Source organism: Palaemon carinicauda, chromosome 8 (genome assembly GCF_036898095.1).
Source record: "Palaemon carinicauda isolate YSFRI2023 chromosome 8, ASM3689809v2, whole genome shotgun sequence".
In the NCBI taxonomy this organism is placed as follows: domain Eukaryota; kingdom Metazoa; phylum Arthropoda; class Malacostraca; order Decapoda; family Palaemonidae; genus Palaemon; species Palaemon carinicauda.
In genome coordinates, this window is record NC_090732.1 from 116785087 (window position 1) to 116798070 (window position 12984).

A 12984-nucleotide genomic window follows, 5' to 3' on the forward strand; every position below is an offset into this window, starting at 1 on the left:
AGGGTTGCCCAGCTCTTCAATGACGGCCACGAGTGAGCGCACATCTCTGGCAAAAGTGTTCTGCACACTTGGTGTCTCTTCGTGGTGACGTGTCTCCTCTTGACATTACACCTTCATGGTCAGTTTTCTGCTCGGCTTCTACAGTGGTCTTTGCACGATAGTAAAGAGCCAACAAACACTTGGAATGGTACTTGGCCTCCAGAGCCACCATATCACCCATGCTGAGCCTGGTTATGAGTTCATTGTCCCCAACTTGCGCTGCACACTTCCGTACGCGTGTGTCCACCTGGAAGGTTGTTACTTCATGTAGGGTCTCTGTGCCAGACTTTCCACAGAAAAAGCAGGAGGTGCCGCTGGTAGTGGCTTCTGAAGAGTGTGTTCTGGCGCGCTTGGCCTGGACATTGTCAGTACTATCAAATGCTGAGCTGCTTGCGATGCGTCTCTTCTCTGCTCTTCGTAGCATTGTGTTATTGTATTTGAGCATACATGTTTTATGCCACTTGGCCTGGTGGGCAACCATTGTCGCCTCAACACCTTGTCCTTCATCTAGTCTCTGTAACTGAACAGTTCTTGGCAGTTCTCCGAGTTCATCAAATTTGACCAAGTTTGCAGCCATTGTCGTGTATCCACTCCCAGGGTCTCGGCGTTTAGACAGTACTGGGCAGACAAGTGACTCTGTTGTCTCCTCTTGACATACAAGACACAGCTTCCAGTTTGTCTCAGGAGGTGTTGTGGGAGTACGTTGCTCAAAAGTATCGACCAGTTGGAACTTCTTTGCCATGGCTGCAGTCTGGAACAACGCGTCTCTGATGTCAGGTGGTGCTGCTGCTGCCTCACCTGCAAAGACACAAAACACCACCATGTTACCACAAGTTACTACTACAAGCACCATGACTATCAACACTATACTATTACTGCAGCCGCCGTCACTGCCACCAACGCTGCCGCTGCAAAGTAAAATTCATTTTCTTGTAAAATGGTAGCCAAATTATTTGGTAAGCACAGAAGTATGTGTAATTGTACAATACTTATCACCTCTAGCACACTTATCACCTTTAGCATCCACAAAAAGACAAATTATGGTACATATTCAATGACGCTAACGGTAAATAGCGGCCATTTTGAAAAATGGCCGCCAAATGTGCTACGGGGAGAATCTTGAATGCCTCCATATCCAAAATTGTTCAGAATGTATTAATCCACATGTGTGCCAATTTTGGTGCTTTTAGAACAATTTGAACAATTGGTTTCATATTTCTTACTATGCCGCTGGGCTAAAACTGGTATAAGTATTGAATGCTCCCTTCTAGGGAACATACGCTTATGAGAAGTTTTTGGTCTAAGTATTTCTAAGAAAACTAAGACCTTCGATCAGAAGGAAAGGAAGGAAGTGCTTATGAATTTATAGGCAGATCGTATATACTGTACATCTGGCTACGGGAAGGTAGACAGATAATATATAACCTGGTTTCCAGTAAGGGATATAGCCATTACAACTTATTAGAATGGAGTTCTAACTGTAAGATGGTTTATAGCTCTTGTTGGCAGAAAGATCGCTTGCACACATGTTCGAGCCCATCTTGCCTCCAGGTAAACGTTTGAAAACAAATCCGGTTGCGGGAATAATGTATGTGCGACGAATCGCAACATTATTGCCAAAGAAAAATTTGATCATCGACTAGCTGTAGTATCTTTTAAGATGTAAACGCATATGCTCGAAAACCAAATGTACAGTTTCAGTGATGCCTCACAACACAAAATTAATTTGTTTAGGGGTGGCTTTCATTCCATAAAAAATTTGTGTTTTGAGTCACATTTTATATGTAAATCACCAAATTTGTTCCAAACCCTATAAAAACACCACATTAAATGTTATAATAAAGCTACAGTATAACCGCAATGAAATACTGTACAGCCAAATACATTTGAACCATTCAATATACCTAAACAAACTGTTAATACCTGTAAATTAAGTAGTTATTAGAACATAATGCAATAATGAATGGAAAATAATACAATACATATAGTACAATACTGTTCATATACAAAATATACAGTACCATATTTACTGCACTATTAAAGTTACCCCTACTAAAGAGAGATATATTTTCTATTGTGTTAACAACCTGTTTTCTTCAACAGCTCATATTTTTAATGGGTGACTATTTCATTCTTGGCCTGGCTGGCAAATCTTTTCTTATCATGAAACATTTTACTCAATGCGAGTAAAAAATTCTTAACATCTCGTTTCGCAGCGTGAAAATTTTGTAAGCAAATTCTTTCATGAAGAGAGGTATGACTGTATTGAACCGATCATTCTTCGCTTGCACGCAAAGTACTTGCCCATCTGCATTAGCGCATGCGTAATCTTTGCCTACTGGTAAATGTTTGAAAACTAATCCAGTTGCGGGAACAATGTACAGTACGTGCGACAAATTGCAACATTATTGCCCAAGGAAAATTTGATCATCGACTATCTGTAGTATTTTTCAAGATGTCAGCGCATATGGCCACAAACAATATATATAGTTATTGTAGCGATCATACCACCTTTAGTTTGCCTACCCTCCTTGCTAACATTCATACACAGATAAGTTGTCTGGCTCTCTTGTGGGTGGTGTTTGTAATGTTCGTAAACGTAATGAAAACATGACCATGTTGTTGCTTATCATTAAAAAATGTAAGCTAACACAGCTCCCTTGGGACTAGATGCTTGAGACAATAACCCTGTGAGGGTAAAATAAATAAAATATCTCGGAAGCCTATCGTGTAAAACGAGAAGTCGTTGTGCCCATGGGTACAATGATACCATGCGGCTGACTTAAACAATTGGTAGAAACCGTGTTTATGGGAATAACTATACGGTTTTGTCTTGGAGAGAGCACATGCACCAGAAAGGAGTTCTTATGGCCTTTATGAAGTTTTAACAAACGCCTGTCGAAGTTATGTGAAGCTTCTCAGGAACGAGAGATTCCCAAAATGGGTGTACAGTAGTGTCTAATGTGAAGGTTTGCTCAACAAGACCATACATTAGGTTGTCATCGACCACTTTCCCGTATGGGGTTGCCATCGAATGCTTTCTCGCTAGCGAGAAAACTACCGTCTAATGCAGGCAAGACCTGCCAGAAGGAATTAAACTGGAATGTAAAATTTATTTCTGCTGGCTTCCGTCCCAGCAGTTGAGGATTTCTCGATGACAGGAGACGATCAAGAGCCGCCTGCTACCCCCAACCACTAGAAGTGGGAGGGGTGGGGGGAAGGTGATGGTGGTTCATTAGAAAACGAAAGGAAAAGAGCTTGCGAGACCAGCCTAGCGGTTGCATACTAATCAACAGGGAGTGTAGAGTGACATTACAAGTCACTCTACGCTGGATGACCAAGCCCATGGGGGGGGGTTAACCATAGAGCTTTCAGAGTAAGCTCTGGGTTGCATGAACTGTGAGATTCTGCATAACAAGAACCTAGGGGTTCTATGTAAAAGGAACTCGAAAATTGATCGAGAATCTTGTTGCGCAAGCCCACCCAGGGAGAGGAGCTACTATGGATCGTGAATCAATTTCACAAGGGATCATCGTGATGAGAACCCAAAGGAACTACATCATCGTTACCTGGAGGGAGATGGAATCCCTCAGGCAATGTGTCGTGTGAACCCTAAAGAGGGTTCATGCGATGAGAAGGATAATGATAACACGAAGGAATTACGTCATCGTTACCTGGAGGGAGATGGAATTCCTTAGGCGTGTCATGTGAACCCTAAAGAGGATTCTCGCGACAAGAAGGATGACAATAACCCAGCAGAATCATATTGCCGAAGGGTGGAATCCCTCTTATCCGATTCCAGGAACAATGTGTTAAGGGGATCGATATCAGCATCCTTCTGAGCCGCAAATTTCATGAATTCCATAAAGTTAGGGCACTCAGAATTCTTGAGAAAGCTGACACATTGCGAGTTTGTACTGTTTGCGTCAACATTGGGTTGGGAATCCGGCGAGGACGTAGACCTAGTTCCGCCAAGAGGGGAAACCAATTGCTTTTTAGCCAGTTGGGAGCCACGAGAGTGATCTGTCCTTGGAAAGTCCTGAGCCTGTCCAGAACTTTCATAAGCATGTTTATAGGAGGAAACAGGTAGATCCTCTGCCAGGTGTTCCAGTCGAGGGACATGGCATCCATGGCATAGGCCAGAGGGTCCAAGTTGGGGGCTACGTAACATTGGAGTTTGTGGTTTGAGTATGTGGCGGAGAGGTCCACTTGAAGATTTGGAACCTGCCGGCAGATCCAACGGAATGATGCTTGGTCTAGGGACCATTCCGACTCCAGGGGAGTCGTCCGGGAAAGTGCATCAGCCACTATGTTCCTGACGCCTCCAGGTGAACTACTGACAAATGCCAATAGTTCCTTGTTGCCAAGGAAAAGATGGCAATCATCACCTGATTGATGTGACCCGACTTGGAACCTCCCCTGTTGATGCAGTGAACTATCACTGCACTGTCCAGAACCAATCTGATATGTTGATTCTTTGACGGGGAGAGTTGCTCCAAAGTCAAGAATTCCGCCATGGCCTCTAAAATATTGATGTGCATCTGACGAAAAGTCGTCGACCACAAACCCTGGACCTTCTTGAATGGAGAATAATCGGCCCAACCGCTTAGGGAGGCGTCCGTATGGACTACTAACGCCAGCGGAGAGATATGAAGAGGTATCGACTTCGCCAAGTTTCTGACCTTCGTCCATGGAAGAAGTCTTTTTCGTAGGATAGATGGAATCCTTGAAACCTTGTCTCGAAATTTGTCGTTTGCCCTGGATCGCCAAACTCGATTGATGTCCTTCAATTTGGCTTTCAGTAAGACGTCTGTGACGGAAGCAAACTGGAGTGAACCTAAGACCCTCTTTTGGTTTCTCCGAGATGTAAATTTGGCCCCGAGAAATTTTCTCGTGCCCTTTGCGATCTCCTTCCTCTTTCGCGGGGGAATCGACAGATTGTAGGTGGTCAGATCCCATTCGGAACCATAATTGTTCCAGAAACTTTGACCTTGTCCGTCGCCTCGCGACATTCCTTGTCGCTGTTGGCCCAAATAAGCCAATCATCTAGATAGGCGACTAACTGTATTCCTTGAGTTCTCAACTCTTGGACCACTGCTTCCGCTAACTTCGTGAATATCCTGGGAGCGATATTAAGACTGAACGGCATCACCTTGAAAGCATGTGCCCGTTTGCCAAGCTTGAACCCCAGAAAAGGACGAAAATAATGCGCTATTGGAACATGATAATAAGCGTCTGTAAGATCGATAGAGGTGGTGACGGCCCTATGAGGAAGTAAGGTCCGTACCTGCGAGACGGTCAGCATATGGAACTTGTCGCGTTGAATGAATGTATTCAAACGAGATAGGTCTAAAATGACCCTTCATTTGTCGGAGTCTTTCTTTGGCACCGCATTCTTGAGAAGAAGATCTTGGGCGAAATCCGTGAGGTCCGCCGTTGGACTCTGATAAAAAGTGACCGGTGGAGGGGGGCCTCGAATCCAATTCCACCCTAGGCCGTTGGATACTATGCTGTGTGTCCATTTGTTGAACGTCCATCGTTTTCAAAACAGATATAGCCTCCCCCCTACCTGAGGAGTCTCATTGGGTCGCAGATGGTCTGTTACCACGGCTCCCTCGGGATCCTCTGCCCCTCCCGGAAACTCGACCACCTCCCCTGCAGCAAAAAGGTCCTCTAGACCTACTCCCTCTCATTTGCCTACTATAACCTTGGACCAGGCCTTGAGATTCAAGGCCGGGGTTAAAAACTGGCAAAGTCGAGAAGGAAGTCGAAGGCTGCAGTGGCTGACTTACCAGCACAAACTGCTGTTGGGGCCGAGGCGGATGGATCTCGCATCTAGGATACAGGCACTGCCTGTACCACAGGTTGGGGTTGGGAACCCTGGAAAGGAAGAAATCGTCGCGGCTTTTTCCTGCCCCGTAACTGCGTGCCAGCAGATTCGAACTTCCTCTTAGGAACGAGGCCCCACCTAACACGAAGGGTTTGATTGACTCTGGCTGCCTCACTGAGGACGCCGTTCACCACATCATCTGGGAAAAGATCTGCCCCTTAGACCGAGGCTTTTATCAACCTGTTAGGCTCATGTCGAAAGGAAGCCTCCGCTAAGACGTGCTTCCGGCACGCACGACGAGTGACAGCGAAGTTGTATGCATCACACTGAAGCGTGTGAAGCAAGGACTTCGTTAGTATCTTAAAAGAGAGACTCATCCGCGTAAACCAAAGAAGACATCTCCGCCATGGTAGCCGAGTTAATGGATCTACTCAATCTGACTCGAGCTTCATATTCCGTCCGGATCAACGAATCTGGCAGTCTGGGAAGGTGCTCACTGAACTGTGCAGTCGCACAGTCTCGAGCCAATTTTCCCACCGTGAAGGTCGCCGCAGCATCAATCCAGCAGTCTAGGTCCTCTGGGAAGAGCAAAGAAGTCAGGTCTGTCTCCCAAAGTTGTGGCATAGGTTTGTCCTCTGTGGCCGCTTGCAAAGTAAGATCCACCACTTTGGTGGTGCACGGAGCAGGAGTTTGTTCCTCGACCACAAACATGGTATACGTGCCCTTGTGAGGGGTTAACTTGATGTTCACGCAATAATAATTAAAATGACATGAAGATGACATATTCCAACAACGTCACGATTTGTATTACCAGGCATGTTTTGACATATCCTGACGTCATAGTAGCGGTTAAGAATCATTCAAGAATTATTCAAGGAAGTAAGAGTCTGGTACCTATTCTGCAACACCTCATCATCCTCCAATAACACAAGTGGAGGAAAAGTAGCTACCTCATGAGATATCGCATAATCTGCCTTCGCAGGACACATGGACCTTGGGGCACTCCCCTAAATTGCAGATCGGTGGATGCACTTCTGTCTGGGCTATGGCGGATGCACCACCGGATTGCGGTTTGACAGATGTACCACAAACTTGCTGTATGGCGTAAGCTGCGGGTGCGGCTCACTAACTTGCACTCTTTGTTGATGATGACGGCTTACCCCACTACAATGGTGGTGCTCTGGCCTCGGAATGAAATTATGCAGGTGAACGCGGTGACTATCCTTCACCTGATGGACTACTTTTAACAACATTTTTGTAGAAGATTTAGTCAACATACTTTGCTCATCAGCAAGTCGCAGCTCTCACTCAAAGTGTAAGTGGGGGAACACTTCGTTGCACGAATTCTCGTTGCACGAATTAGAGAAGAGTAGGATGTCAGGACAGTTTATGGTATGATGTCAGGCGAGGTTAACAAAGGAGCACACTCAGGTGATGGTTGCATTCTGGTGTGCGCTATTGCATGCATTCAAGAGAATGCTCTACAAACCTCAAAGACAAGCCCAGAGATGTATAACCGGAGATCTCACTTTGAGACCCCAAGTTAGAAATAAAGAACTATAGTCAATTTCTTTTAGCGATGCATATTTGCACAGACTCGCAGCGGTGCCCTTTTAGCTCGGAAAAGTTTCCGGATCGCTGATTGGTTGGGCAAGATAATTCTAACCAATCAGCAATCCGGAAACTTTTCCGAGCTAAAAGGGCACCGCCGCGAGTCGGTGCAAATATGCATCGCTAAAAGAAATTGACTATAGTCGTAAGAGTCCAGAGTGCTTTAGTTAGTGAAATTGATGGGACATGGCACTTCCCAGACAGCAAGCACACTCAGCCTCTAACACAGGACCTCTTACCTCACATTGGAGGGCAGAAGAATCCATGTCTTCAGAATAAACCTGGAGAATTACATAATCGCTGTCCTTTCTAGGCTATCCTGGTGGCAGACCTAACTACAAAGGCTCAGACAGGGTAATTTCTCGAGTCAGAAGAGAAGATCTAGACTACTACTAATGACCCCGAGCAGTCGAAGGAGAATGGTCCCGTTTAGATTTCTTTTTACATCCATGAAATTTCTCCCACTAGGATGACGACCACTCCCAACAAACCGCACAAGAGGATTCTCAGGAGCATTGATGGCCCTTACATGGTGGATACAAAGGATGAGGATCAACTTCTGCACGGCTCATGAAAGTCTCACACGGACATCCTTCCACACCATATCAAAGCCTCATAACACACACTTGCTTCACACTCATTCTGTAAGACGAGAGAAAATAAATTATCTTATTATTATTATTATTATTATTATTAAAAGAGACAAAGACAGAAATTGATTGTTTAAAGTTTTTGAGGAAGTAATTAAAATTACAAGATAGAGCATGCTAAGTATTCCATTATTGATAGTGAGGTCAAAAGAAAAGCCAGGAATGATTGGAGAGAATAGTTAGACAGTAAAGCAGATGAAGCTGGGAAAGCTATGAATTCAGGAAGTGGCTATGGTGTAAGAATTGCTCATAATATTACTAAAGAAATCTTGACTGGGGCAAAGAACAAGCATATACCCATTGTAAAGAGAGATGGATCTGTTATAATAACAGAAGATGGAGAAAGACAACGTTAGATAGGAACACTTTAGTAGGGTCATGAATAGGAGATATAACGGGACTAATTTGATTAATATACCTGAAGCTGATGAAGGCCTTGATGTGCCCATGAATGAATTCAGTGTGTTTGATGTCAAAGGTATCCTCAAAACACTAAACAGATGGAAAGCCCCTGGATACTATGGAATAAGCTCAGAGATGTTACTGGCTGAAAATGAAGTGACTCCCATACTACTTACAAGATTATTTTCTAGAATGTGGCATGAAGAGACAAAACCTGATGAATGGGAGTTAGGAGTGTTCGTGAAAATGGCAAAAAAAGGAGACCTGACGGATTGCAATAATTAGAGGCATAACACTTACGTCAGTTGTTATGAAAATATATGTTATGCTTATTCTAAAGAGACGGGAAAGAAAGATTGATGAAAAGCTGAGAGATGAACAAACAGGATTCAGAAAAGGTAGAAGTTGCACTGACAAATTTTAATTTTGAGACGTACAGCAATGCGTAGAATATAGAAATCCACTTTTAATGCCACTTATCGACTATGAAAAAGCCTTTGATAGGGTGCACCGACCAATTTTGTGGAGAGTTCTGCATTATTATGGAATTCCTCTTGAATATGTAAAGTCTGCTCATGAGTATAGCAAGTGCAAAGTTAATGTTAATGGAGTCTTATCAAATGAATTTCCAGTGAACAACGGAGTGCTCCAAGGGAAGTGTTGTGACCTATGTTGTTTATCCACCTCATGGATTTTGTAATGCGTAGAACAGTTAGAGATCGTGGAGAAGGATTGAACTGGTTTGGTAATAGAAATTCAGCAGCTCTAGAGTATGCTGATGATGATGTCCTTGTTAGCAGAACACCACAGGATTTGCAATGCTTGCTTACCAGAATGCATGAAATATGACACGAGATTGGGCTCCAGATAAATAGAAGAAAGAGATAATGAGAACGGAGTATGTAATGAAAGATGAAATATCATTGGAAGGAGAAAGGATTAATGAGGTAGAATCATTAAGTATTTAGGAACTATGATCTCTAATACAGGGTCTTTAGAATAAGAGTTTAGTGAAAGATTGAAAAAGGCAAATAAGACAAAGGCTAGGTTACGTAAAACTTGGAAATCAAATTGCCTGAAATTACATATAAAAATCAGACTATATATATCAGTTTAGTGAAATCAATGTTACTCTCTGGACATGAGTCATAGTATGACAATGAAACAATCTCCAATAAATTTAGTAGATTTGAGAACAAAGCCCTCAGAAGGGATATTGAGAGTTAAATGGCAGGACAGGATTAGAAATGAAACTATAAGAGAGATTACTCGAGAGCCATATGTGGATGAGATCATGATGAGCGGTAGATGGAGATGGTTTAGGCATGCTCTTCGCACTCCCCAAGAGAGATTAGTTCAACAAACGTTCAGCTGGGCTCCACAAGGCACTAGAAGAGTTTGAAGACCCAGGCCTACATGGCTGAGGACTAAGAACTGCAAAGTAGGAGATGATGAATGGAGAAGTATTGAATTAAAAGCTCAATATAGAGACAACTGGCAAAATCTAACCGGGGCCCTTTGCGTCAACAGGCGTTGAAGGAGACGATGATGATGATGATGATTATTATTACTGGTTAAGTTGCAACACTAGTCAGAAAACCAGGATGCTATAACACCAAGGGCTCCAACAGGGAAAAATAAACCAGTGAGGAAATGAAATAAGGAAATAAATAAACTATATGAAAAATAATAAACAATTAGAATAAAATATTTAAAAAACAGTAACATTAAAACAGATCTTTCACATTTAAACTATAAAGACTTATGTCAACCTGTTCAACATGAAAACATTTTCTGCAAGTTTGAACTTTTGAAGTTACCGATTCATCTACCCAATTAGAAAAATCATTCTACAACTTAGTCATAGCTGGAATAAAACTTCTAGAATACTGTGCAGTATTGACCCTTATGATGGAGAAGGGACGACTATCAGAATTAACTACATACCTAGTATTGGGAACAGGGTCGTTCTGTCTGGGGAGATCTGAATGTAAAGGATGGTCAGAACTACGAAAAATTCTATGCAGCATGCATAACAAACTAACTGAACGAGGTGCCAGAGATTAATATCTAGATAAAAAATAAGATCACAAGTTCCTGTCCAACAAATTTAGATGAGAATCTGCCGTTGAAGACCAGACAGAACAACACTCAAAGCAAGGTAGAATGAAAGAATTAAAACACTTATTCAGAATAGATTAATCACTGAAAATTCACAATCTAGGAAGACTTTCTCAATAAGCCAATTAAAGAAGAGACAGACTTAATGTGTTTCTCAAAAGTAAATTTGTTGTTGAGAATCACACCTAAAATTTTAAATCATACAGAGTTAAAGAAACATTATCAATACAAAAATCCAGATTGTTTGTTGAGGAGCAACTGTCCTTGACCACAATCATACTTTGAGTTATGTTAGGATTAAACTTCATGCCCCACAATTTGCACCATGCACTAATTTTAGCTAGATATCTATCAAGGGATTCAGCAACCCCAGATCTACATTCAGGAGATGGAATTGATGCAAAGAGTAGTATCATCTGCATATGCAACGAGCTTGCTTTCTAGGCCAACCAACATATCAAGTGTACATAGTACAGTACTAGTATAAAAAGTAATAGGCCAAGATCACTAAATCTTGAGGAACACCTGATATCACATTCCTATACTCACTATGGTGTCCATCAACAACTCTTTGCAACCTATTACTTAGAAATTCAATAATGATACTAAGAAAAGACCCACCCACTCCCAACTGTTTAAGTTTGGAAACAAGGGCTTCATGATTAACACGGTCAAAGGCAGCACGAAAGTCAAGGCCAATGATACAAACTTCCTAACCACAATCAAGGGATTTTTATACAGCATTGGCGATCGTAAGTTACGAAAGCCAAATTGCAAACTAGGGAACAGATGATTGCCTTCCGCAAACCTATTTAGACATTTTGCCAAAAGTCGTTCAGAAACTTTAGATAATATGGGAGTTATGGATCTTGGGCAGTTATCAGTTAGACTTGAGCTACCACAAACACATTCACATAATGGAGTATTATTACCGATTCTCAAACATGTACTAAAAGCTCCTCTTCTTGCTAACTTGCGCAAAATAACATAACTTTGGAGCTAAGAAATCTGCAACCTTCATAAAAAAACAAAAAACAAAGGGAAAATACCATTTGGGTCTACACCTCCATAAGCATCAATCATCAAGAGAGCTTTAATTTCACGAGATCGAAAAGCTAAATGAGCTAGTTCAGCCTCAGGAAAACAGGAATGAGGAAGATCAAGTTTCTCATTACTATCAAACACATCAGTCAAAAGAGTTCCCTCTTTCTTTGGACAGTGAGTGACAGAGCCATCTGGTTGAAGTAAAGGAGGAACTGTTGTGTCTACACCAAAGAGTGCAGATTTAAGGGTAGCACACCACTTATGTTCCTGAGTTGTACCAGAAATGGTTTTTTTTATGGTTAAATTATATTCCTTTTCAGTTGAAGCATAAACTCTCTAAGTAAAGCTCTAACAAGGGTATAGTTATTCCAAGTCAAATCTGATCTGTTCCCCTTCCAAAGATGATAGGCCTCCTGCTTCTCCAAATAAGCACTTTTACAATCATCATTGAACCAGGGTTTGTCTTTCACTCATTATATTAGCACACAAGAAGGAATACACCTATCAATAATGTTGACAAGATTATCATTCAAAGGAACAACAGAATCAAAACTATTATACAATTGTGACCAATTCAAGCCCAAAAGATCTCTCAAAATGCCAAAAATTAGCACAAGAGCAATTAAACTTCCAAGGTTCAACCACAGACATCGAACGTTAGCACGGCCGGAGTTACAGTGGTTCCCTGTTTCAAGCCACATCCTGTCAACCTGACACAAGAGGAAAATAGAGTATGCCACATTGGTTGCCAAATCCTCATGATTCTTCATCAGTTGTACCAGCTTGCACGCTGGTGTATACCCATATTAAATGACAAAGGTTAGTTTCCGCATAAGAACAAATCTTTTTTTAGACATTGCTACCTAACTAAACTCACTGCCTCTGTTGATATGACCCTGGATGTTTCCAAAGAATAATTAGATCTCTCTAAACTTGAATGTGCACTACATACTCTTCTTTTACGCTTAACATCCCTAACCTTATTCCTAGCTTTTAAATAGCTCATGTGTACCTGCATTTCATGCTAGGAGGCCAACAGTTTCTATATGGAGCTACAAGGAGATTGTTAGAGTCAACTTCCTTCCTCCCATAAAAAAGCAGGATGGATGATATATCCCAGAAAGAAAAAGACCCTTTCAGTTTGGTTATACAGGGCTTCCTCCCACCTATGCTCGAGTCTCTTATTTTAAAGTTTGTAAACCCATAGGAACAAATAAATTCTAAAAGTTAGTTCTACTCTTAAATTAATGTACAGTTCCCACATTAAACCCCTTCTCAGTCCTGGGT

General features: G+C 42.1%; 1 protein-coding gene across 1 annotated transcript in view; it reads right to left on the reverse strand.

The window, feature by feature from the left end:
- LOC137645849 (TBC1 domain family member 13) overlaps positions 1-12984 on the reverse strand; it is a 124707-nt gene that overhangs the window by 37936 nt on the left and 73787 nt on the right. The window lies entirely within an intron of this gene.